The sequence below is a fragment of the Procambarus clarkii genome, chromosome 24 (assembly GCF_040958095.1).
Source record: "Procambarus clarkii isolate CNS0578487 chromosome 24, FALCON_Pclarkii_2.0, whole genome shotgun sequence".
NCBI classification, from domain to species: domain Eukaryota; kingdom Metazoa; phylum Arthropoda; class Malacostraca; order Decapoda; family Cambaridae; genus Procambarus; species Procambarus clarkii.
In genome coordinates this window covers 10,624,692-10,636,452 of record NC_091173.1, presented here as the reverse complement: position 1 = coordinate 10,636,452, position 11,761 = coordinate 10,624,692, and the positions used below count along the sequence as shown (strand labels likewise).

The following is an 11,761-nucleotide window of genomic DNA, read 5'->3' as shown; positions in this document are numbered from 1 at the left end:
GACTCCATACACAGTTTCAAATGTAGATATGATAGAGCCCAGTAGGCTCAGGAACCTGTACACCAGTTGATTGACAGTTGAGAGGCCGGACCAAAGAGCCAGAGCTCAACCCCCGCAAGCACAAATAGGTGAGTACAAATAGGTGAGTACAGGAGACAAACACACCACCACACACACACAGGACACAAACACACCACCACACACAGGAGACAAACACACCACCACACACAGGAGACAAACACACCACCACACACACACAGGACACAAACATACCACCACACACAGGAGACAAACACACCACCACACACACACAGGAGACACACACCACCACACACACACAGGAGACAAACACACCACCACACACACACAGGAGACACACACACCACCACACACACACAGGACACAAACACACCACCACACACAGGAGACAAACACACCACCACACACACACAGGAGACACACACACCACCACACACACACAGGACACAAACACACCACCACACACAGGAGACAAACACACCACCACACACACACAGGAGACAAACACACCACCACACACACACAGGAGACACACACACCACCACACACGCACAGGAGACAAACACACCACCACACACACACAGGAGACAAACACACCACACACACACACAGGAGACACACACACCACCACACACACACAGGACACAAACACACCACCACACACACACAGGAGAAAAACACACCACCACACACAGGAGACAAACACACCACACACACACAGGACACAAACACACCACCACACACACACAGGACACAAACACACCACCACACACAGGAGACAAACACACCACACACACACAGGACACAAACACACCACCACCACACACAGGAGACAAACACACCACCACACACACACAGGACACAAACACACCACCACCACCACACACAGGAGACAAACACACCACCACACACACACAGGACACAAACACACCACCACACACACACAGGAGACAAACACACCACCACACACACACAGGAGACAAACACACCACCACACACACACAGGAGACACACACACACAGGACACAAACACACCACCACCACACACAGGAGACAAACACACCACCACACACACACAGGAGACAAACACACCACCACACACACACAGGAGACACACACACACAGGAGACAAACACACCACCACACACAGGAGAGACACACACCACCACACACACACAGGAGACAAACACACCACCACACACACACAGGACACAAACACACCACCACACACACACAGGAGACAAACACACCACCACACACACACAGGAGACAAACACACCACCACACACACACAGGAGACACACACACCACCACACACACACAGGAGACAAACACACCACCACACACACACAGGAGACAAACACACCACCACACACACACAGGAGACAAACACACCACCACACACACACAGGAGACAAACACACCACCACACACACACAGGAGACAAACACACCACCACACACACACAGGAGACACACACACCACCACACACACACAGGAGACAAACACACCACCACACACACACAGGAGACAAACACACCACCACACACACACAGGAGACAAACACACCACCACACACACACAGGACACAAACACACCACCACACACACACAGGAGACAAACACACCACCACACACACACAGGAGACACACACACCACCACACACACACAGGAGACAAACACACCACCACACACACACAGGAGTCACACACACCACCACACACACACAGGACACAAACACACCACCACACACACACATGAGACAAACACACCACCACACACACACAGGAGACAAACACACCACCACACACACACAGGACACAAACACACCACCACACACACACAGGAGTCACACACACCACCACACACACACAGGACACAAACACACCACCACACACACACAGGAGACAAACACACCACCACACACACAGGAGACAAACACACCACCACACACACACAGGAGACACACACACCACCACACACACACACAGGACACAAACACACCACCACACACACACAGGAGACACACACACACCACCACACACACACAGGAGACACACACACACCACCACACACACACAGGAGACAAACACACCACCACACACACAGGAGACAAACACACCACCACACACACACAGGACACAAACACACCACCACACACACACAGGACACAAACACACCACCACACACACACAGGACACAAACACACCACCACCACCACACACAGGAGACAAACACACCACCACACACACACAGGAGACAAACACACCACCACACACACACAGGAGACAAACACACCACCACACACACACAGGAGAGACACACACCACCACACACACACAGGACACAAACACACCACCACACACACACAGGAGACAAACACACCACCACACACACACAGGAGACACACACACCACTACACACACACAGGAGACAAACACACCACCACACACACACAGGAGACACACACACACAGGAGACAAACACGCCACCACACACACAGGAGACAAACACACCACCACACACACACAGGAGACAAACACACCACCACACACACACAGGAGACAAACACACCACCACACACACACAGGAGAGACACACACCACCACACACACACAGGACACAAACACACCACCACACACACACAGGAGACAAACACACCACCACACACACACAGGAGACACACACACCACCACACACACACAGGAGACAAACACACCACCACACACACACAGGAGACAAACACACCACCACACACACACAGGAGACAAACACACCACCACACACACACAGGAGAGACACACACCACCACACACACACAGGACACAAACACACCACCACACACACACAGGAGACACACACACCACCACACACACACAGGAGACAAACACACCACCACACACACACAGGAGACACACACACACAGGAGACAAACACGCCACCACACACACACAGGAGACAAACACACCACCACACACACACAGGACACAAACACACCACCACACACACACAGGAGACAAACACACCACCACACACACACAGGAGACACACACACCACCACACACACACAGGAGACACACACACCACCACACACACACAGGAGACACACACACACAGGAGACAAACACACCACCACACACACACAGGAGACACACACACCACCACACACACACAGGAGACACACACACACAGGAGACAAACACACCACCACACACACACACAGGAGACAAACACACCACCACACACACACAGGAGACACACACACCACCACACACACACACGAGACACACACACACAGGAGACAAACACAACACCACACACACACAGGAGACAAACACACCACCACACACAGGAGACAAACACACCACCACACACACACAGGAGACACACACACCACCACACACACACAGGAGACACACACACACAGGAGACAAACACACCACCACACACACACAGGAGACAAACACACCACCACACACACACAGGAGACACACACACCACCACACACACACAGGAGACAAACACACCACCACACACAGGAGACAAACACACCACCACACACAGGAGACAAACACACCACCACACACAGGAGACAAACACACCACCACCACACACAGGAGACAAACACACCACCACCACACACAGGAGACAAACACACCACCACACACAGGAGAGACACACACCACCACACACACACAGGAGACAAACACACCACCACACACACACAGGACACAAACACACCACCACACACACAGAAGACACACACACCACCACACACACACAGGAGACACACACACACAGGAGACAAACACGCCACCACACACACAGGAGACAAACACACCACCACACACACACAGGAGACACACACACCACCACACACACACAGGAGACACACACACACAGGAGACAAACACGCCACCACACACACAGGAGACACACACACCACCACACACATACAGGAGACACACACACCACCACACACACACAGGAGACACACACACACAGGAGACAAACACGCCACCACACACACAGGAGACACACACACCACCACACACACACAGGAGACACACACACACAGGAGACACACACACACAGGAGACAAACACACCACCACACACACACAGGAGACAAACACACCACCACACACACAGGAGACAAACACACCACCACATACACACAGGAGACACACACGCCACCATACACACACAGGAGACACACACACCACCCAAGGCACCACTCTCTTTGTTTCAGTGATGGAGGGAGGCGGCGGGAGGCCGCGCGCGCCTGTGTGCTATCCTCCTCCTCCAACGATCAGCTGATTGTCAAACGAGTGCGCGCGAGCAAACGTTTGTTTGGAGGGCGCGCGATTGTGGCGGAGACGTTTGTTGCAGTGGGGGGGAGCTTTGAGGGAGGGGGGTTGGGGTGTTTGTTTACCTGGGGCGTGGTGAGGGCAGGTGAAGGGTCCGGGGCCTGGCGGAGGGCAGCAGCGTGGCGGGAACTGTAACATGCGCTCACTACACTCTTCCAAGCTCGACTGGCCAACCCTCGCCCGCACTCAGCTGGGATCGACCACACGGCGCTGCCGCTGTGCCTTAAGGCTCACTCCAGCACGCTCCGGCCACCGCCAACTCGACCTAACGGCACCCCTCCTGGAGCGAGAGAGACGCTGCACCGCAGTAAGGGCGATGCGTGCTGTCTCTTGCGTGTCATCCTTATCCTTACCCGCCGCTGGCTTGCTGCTCACGACCTCCGCACAGCTCTAAGCTGCCTTCCTTCAAGAAACATTTCCGCCCTTACGGCTCGCCCCGGGCGGCATGACGCATGCGCATCAGTAACGAGCGGTGTGCTGGCGCGCGCCCCCGCCACGCCATTCCCGCTACTGCGGCCGCCGGCCGTAGCGGCCAGAATGCCCTGGCGCGGGAGTCTTCCGGACGCCCATCATCCCTCCCCCCACCCCTCCCCTACTCTTACAGGTTCAGCTCCGTGAGTGCACTTGTACCGAGCGAGGCCCTTGCACTCTCTCTCTGGGCGGCTCGCACTCCACAACAGTTAACTTGTAGTGTTTCCGTGCCCCGTCATCCACCCTTTCTTCATCTCCCCCCTCACCTACCCCGCCCACAGCCCCCCACCTTCCCTGTAGGCCCAGACACCTGGCCTGGCCCCCACACACCGGCACCGCTGCCAACCTCACCCCAACCCCCCAACCCCCACACTCATTCATACACCGCTCTACACACGGCCATACACCTCCGCTCTACACAGGGCCACAAGACCTGTTACAAGTTGCCCACAAGACTTGAGACAAACGGAGAGTGTCCTGGTCGACAACCTGCCGGATGTGAGGGAAGCTGGTAGCGTGTGGACTCCAGGAAGAGCAGCCAGCAACGCTGGAAGCTGGCGGTAATGGTTCACATATTATCTTACGCTTTCTATCCATCAAACACAATAGGCTGGGTGGGTTGGCCGAGCGGGCAGTGATTGCTAGGGTAGGCAAGGAGGCTTCACTGTGAAGGGGTAATGGCGGCTATATAAAGCCTAGTGAGGCGGGTTGGCAGGCGGATGTGTATGGGATCGGGTGGTTTATGTGTATTAGTAAGTGCCCTTCATATTAAAGGATGGTCTTGATCTATGTGACTTCCCCGCATCACAGACGGAAATAGATTATATTTACAAATATTCCCGTGGCAGCGTTTAATGAAGTATTTTGTGTTAGTGATCCACTGGATAGCCTCGTACTGCACGTTTAAAAACGTCATGTTTCCGGTGTGATATTGGCGGGAAGCGTGTTACTAATTTATGGTCAAATTATTATAAACAGTAAATTTATAATATCAATAATTTATGATTTCCTTCAAATTATTACAAATGAAACACTTGGGACAAGGTTGTGAGCCAAGTAAATAAGAGTAAGTATTCATGTAAGAGTTTGCCGTTATCATTAAGCGCTCTGACACAACTAATAATTACGGCGCCAGTTGACAGGTTGCCATACGTGGTGGCCACGAGTGATGGCAGCGGGAGGCTGACTTAGACCTGCTTGAGGCAAGACAAGTCTGCTTTGGAGCAGTCTGTCCTCCTCCCCGCCACACCTCAAGCACCACCTTAAATTTCTCCATTTTTGCGGGGGTGTAGTAAGTAATTTAATTTTGTTCCCGTATGCCGTTCCAGCGAAAGTAAAATTTTATTTTTTTTATTTTGATTTTTTCTATTTTCTTATTTATATTGTATGTACAATACTACACAATAGCATTCATATATATATATATATATATATATATATATATATATATATATATATATATATATATATATATATATATATATATATATATATATATATATATATATATATATATATATATAACCGAAAACTCACTCCCCAGAAGTGACTCGAACCCATACTGCCAGGAGCACTATGCATCTGGTGTACAGGACACCTTCACCACTCGACCATCACGACCGTTCAAACCATCGAGCGTCGTCCACCGTTCTTCGGCTACCATCATCTTTTGAACGGTCGTGATGGTCGAGTGGTGAAGGTGCCCTGTACACCAGTTGCATAGTGCTCCTGGCAGTATGGGTTCGAGTCACTTCTGGGGTGTGAATTTTCGGTTGCATGTATGCCTGGGGACCATTCAGGCTATATATATATATATTCCAAATAATAATAATTTGGTACTTCTTTCACACAGTACTTAATAAGAAAGCCAGAAAAGAACGAATGGAATAGCAAACTCAGTAAACTACTCTTCCTTCAGGCCAATATGTGGATATACTCCAAAAGTCTAATCAGATCCTGCATATGCTATATTAAATCAATGCTTTAATTCACCGCCAAACCCGCTTAGACATCTCAGTCATAAAAAGCACATGGACTGAAACTCATCATTTCCATTAACGTCTCCATCGAGCGAGGTATTATATATTAAATAATATATAGTGCTCGAGTCCTGTCAATACACTCGAGTCACTACACTCGAGTCAATACACTCGAATTATGAGTTTGTCGATAACATGAGCGGGCGGGAAACACCAAAGGATCTTATGTTTACCTTGTGGATTAAGGTGATGCTAGGTATTGATTAGGCCTACCTTGAGGCGGGCGTGGGCGGGCTGACGTCACATTACACACACACACACACCAACGCTCATCACTAAGGGGGACAGACAGCAAGACTTCTCACGTGGTAAGATAGTTTGATGGTGTAGTGAATGGTTCTTGAAGAGTAGTTAGTGGAGGTGGTGGTGGTGGAGTTATTGGGGGAAGTATTGGTAGTGATGGAGATACCACCATACCTGATATCACCACACCTGACACCACCACATCTGACAACAACCAAGACTGTCAATAACAAACCTGTCAAATCCTCCCGCCCCTCCCTCCCCATTTGACGACCAGTACACACAAACTAATTACAAATACACGTGACTGCATATGGCATGAAACCCACAGCAGCAGCCACAAGAGAGAGAGAGAGAGATCAGAGACCCACAGCAGCAGCCACAAGAGAGAGAGAGAGAGAGAGATCAGAGACCCACAGCAAGACCCACAGAACACAGGAGCTAACCTTGAGCACGCAATGAGACACGGAAATTGAAACAGGAAACGGGTACACAGACATTTAGTCGACAGGGGGGACCTGGCGGGCCGAGGAGGGAGGGAGTGAAAGGGACAGAAGGAGCGAGGGAGAGAAAGAGAGAGATGGAAGGGAGGGTTGGGCAGGTATAATGCCATATATATGAAGGAAGCAAGAGTGGGAGGGAGAGAGGGACAGGCTATGGCAGGGAGAGGAACAAAGGGAGTTAAAGAGAAGGAGAGAATAATGGAAGATGGAAAACAATAATCAATAAGAAGTAGAATGCAAGAAGGATGGGAGGGGAGGAGGAGGAGTGAGGAAGGTAGTGGTTCACTAACAAAGTGGTTCCCTAACAAAGTGGTTCACTAACAAAGTGGTTCACTAACAAAGTGGTTCACTAACAAAGTGGTTCACTAACAAAGTGGTTCCCTAACAAAGTGGTTCACTAACAAAGTGGTTCACTAACAAATTGGTTCCCTAACAAAGTGGTTCCCTAACAAAGTGGTTCACTAACAAAGTGGTTCACTAACAAATTGGTTCCCTAACAAAGTGGTTCCCTAACAAAGTGGTTCACTAACAAAGTGGTTCACTAACAAATTGGTTCCCTAACAAAGTGGTTCCCTAACAAAGTGGTTCACTAACAAAGTGGTTCACTAACAAAGTGGTTCACTAACAAAGTGGTTCCCTAACAAAGTGGTTCACTAACAAAGTGGTTCACTAACAAAGTGGTTCACTAACAAAGTGGTTCCCTAACAAAGTGGTTCACTAACAAAGTGGTTCACTAACAAAGTGGTTCACTAACAAAGTGGTTCCCTAACAAAGTGGTTCACTAACAAAGTGGTTCACTAACAAAGTGGTTCACTAACAAAGTGGTTCACTAACAAAGTGGTTCACTAACAAAGTGGTTCCCTAACAAAGTGGTTCACTAACAAAGTGGTTCCCTAACAAAGTGGTTCACTAACAAAGTGGTTCACTAACAAAGTGGTTCCCTAACAAAGTGGTTCACTAACAAAGTGGTTCACTAACAAAGTGGTTCCCTAACAAAGTGGTTCACTAACAAAGTGGTTCCCTAACAAAGTGGTTCACTAACAAAGTGGTTCACTAACAAATTGGTTCCCTAACAAAGTGGTTCCCTAACAAAGTGGTTCACTAACAAAGTGGTTCACTAACAAAGTGGTTCCCTAACAAAGTGGTTCACTAACAAAGTGGTTCACTAACAAAGTGGTTCCCCAACAAAGTGGTTCCCCAACAAAGTGGTTCCCTAACAAAGTGGTTCCCTAACAAAGTGGTTCCCTAACAAAGTGGTTCACTAACAAAGTGGTTCCCTAACAAAGTGGTTCCCTAACAAAGTGGTTCCCTAACAAAGTGGTTCACTAACAAAGTGGTTCCCCAACAAAGTGGTTCCCTAACAAAGTGGTTCACTAACAAAGTGGTTCACTAACAAAGTGGTTCCCTAACAAAGTGGTTCCCTAACAAAGTGGTTCCCCAACAAAGTGGTTCCCTAACAAAGTGGTTCACTAACAAAGTGGTTCTCTAACAAAGTGGTTCACTAACAAAGTGGTTCCCTAACAAAGTGGTTCCCCAACAAAGTGGTTCCCTAACAAAGTGGTTCCCCAACAAAGTGGTTCCCTAACAAAGTGGTTCACTAACAAAGTGGTTCTCTAACAAAGTGGTTCCCTAACAAAGTGGTTCCCCAACAAAGTGGTTCCCTAACAAAGTGGTTCCCCAACAAAGTGGTTCCCTAACAAAGTGGTTCCCCAACAAAGTGGTTCCCTAACAAAGTGGTTCCCCAACAAAGTGGTTCCCTAACAAATTGGTTCCCTAACAAAGTGGTTCCCTAACAAAGTGGTTCCCCAACAAAGTGGTTCCCTAACAAAGTGGTTCACTAACAAAGTGGTTCCCTAACAAAGTGGTTCCCTAACAAAGTGGTTCACTAACAAAGTGGTTCCCTAACAAAGTGGTTCCCCAACAAAGTGGTTCCCTAACAAAGTGGTTCACTAACAAAGTGGTTCCCTAACAAAGTGGTTCCCTAACAAAGTGGTTCACTAACAAAGTGGTTCCCTAACAAAGTGGTTCCCCAACAAAGTGGTTCCCTAACAAAGTGGTTCCCTAACAAAGTGGTTCCCCAACAAAGTGGTTCCCTAACAAAGTGGTTCCCTAACAAAGTGGTTCCCCAACAAAGTGGTTCACTAACAAAGTGGTTCCCTAACAAAGTGGTTCCCTAACAAAGTGGTTCCCTAACAAAGTGGTTCCCTAACAAAGTGGTTCCCCAACAAAGTGGTTCCCTAACAAAGTGGTTCCCTAACAAAGTGGTTCACTAACAAAGTGGTTCTCTACGACACCTGTGACCAGCCAGCCCAAAAGGTAACAAGTCATTCCTTAAATTTCTTCCACTCATTTGTGTTTCCAGATTTTATCTATGTTATCTTGTCTTACTCTCTCTCTCTCTCAATTTAAATAGGCTGTCTTTGTCCACCTTGCAAACACTCTTTCAGTATCTTGTATGATGTTGTCATATCCCCCCTGTTTCTTCCCTCCTGTAGTGTTGAGAATGAGTACCCTTAACTGGTCTTAGTAACAGCAATACTCTACATAATTTCAGGTTTTGATTTGTGTTTCGCGTGGCGCTGATTCTAAGTTGGTGCTGAACATTTTGGTATTAATGTTACCTAACTTGGTTAGATCGTCTTGAGAGAGGGTTATCTTGAGATGATTTGGGGGCTTTAGTGTCCCCGCGGCCCGGTCCTCGACCAGGCCTCCATCCACCCCCAGGAAGCAGCCCGTGACAGCTGACTAACACCCAGGTACCTATTTTACTGCTAGGTAACAGGGGCATAGGGTGAAAGAAAGCTCAGTGTTTCTCGCCGGCGCCTGGGATCGAACCCAGGACCACAGGATCACAAGTACAGCGTGCAGTCCGCTCAGCTGACCGGCTCCCCCGAGAGAGAGAGTGTGTGTGTTTATTCACCTAGTTGTGTTTGCGGGGGTTGAGCTTTGCTCTTTCGGCCCGCCTCTCAACTGTGAATCAACTGTTTACTAACTACATTTTTTTTCTAACACCCCACACACACACCCCAGGATTCAGCCCGTGACAGCTGACTAACTCCCAGGTACCTATTTATTGCTAGGTAACAGGGGCATTCAGGGGTGAAAGAAACTTTGCCCATTTGTTTATGCCTCGTGCGGGAATCGAACCCGCGCCACAGAATTACGAGTCCTGCGCGCTATCCACCAGGCTACGAGGCCCCTACGAGGTGTGTGTGTGTGTGTGTGTGTGTGTGTGTGTGTGTGTGTGTGTGTGTGTGTGTGTGTGTGTGTGTGTGTGTGTGTGTGTGTGTGTGTGCGTGCGTGAGTGTGTGTGTGTGAGCGTGAGTGTGTGTGTGAGCGTGAGTGTGTGTGTGTGTGAGCGTGTGGGCAGAGAGGGGAGGGGAAGGAAAGAGAGTGAGAGAGAGAGAGAGAGAGAGAGAGAGAGAGAGAGAGAGAGAGAGAGAGAGAGAGAGAGAGAGAGAGAGAGAGAGAGAGAGAGAGAGAGAGAGAGAGAGTGGGAGAGAGATAGAGAGTGGGAGAGAGAGAGAGTGGGGGAGAGAGTGGGGAGGGGGAGAGTGTGTGTGTGCGGGGGACTGGGGGTGGGGGGGCGGAGATGGTGACCAGGTCAGCTCAGGTCAGATGGGGGGGTTAAGAGGGGGGGGGTGGAGTATAGTAAGGTCCTATCCCCTGTCTACAGGTGTTAATCCTTTTTCCCCTGACTGAAAGTTTGTGTGTGTGTGTGTGTTTTTGCGTGTGCGCGTGTGTGCGTGCATACGTACGTGGGCGTGCGTGCGCGTGCGTGCGTGTGTCATGAGTTCCCGTAAGCGTTAACTTCTACCTAAAATGTGTGTGTGTGTGTGTGTGTGTGTGTGTGTGTGTGTGTGTGTGTGTGTGTGTGTGTGTGTGTGTGTGTGTGTGTGTGTGTGTGTGTGTGTACTCACCTATTTGTGCAGCCTAGCTCTTAGACCCTGGCTTTTCGACCGTTGGTTCCGTTATGTAATGGTTCTCGACCTATTATTTACTATTGCATATTTACACACACACACACACAGGCGGGACCAAAGAGCCAGAGCTCAACCCCCGCAAACACAACTAGGTGAGTACAACTAGGTGAGTAC

At 49.4% G+C, this 11,761-nt stretch overlaps 1 protein-coding gene across 1 annotated transcript in view; it reads right to left on the bottom strand.

The window, feature by feature from the left end:
• The window catches only part of LOC123761723 (ATP-binding cassette sub-family G member 1), a 148,273-nt gene extending 143,662 nt beyond the window's left edge, over nucleotides 1–4,611 (bottom strand). Inside the window, exon 1 of the mRNA XM_069330605.1 lies at nucleotides 4,474–4,611. The gene's annotated coding sequence lies outside the window, so the exon portion shown is untranslated. The remainder of the gene's footprint in view (nucleotides 1–4,473) is intronic.
• Between the last annotated feature and the right edge of the window lie 7,150 nt (nucleotides 4,612–11,761).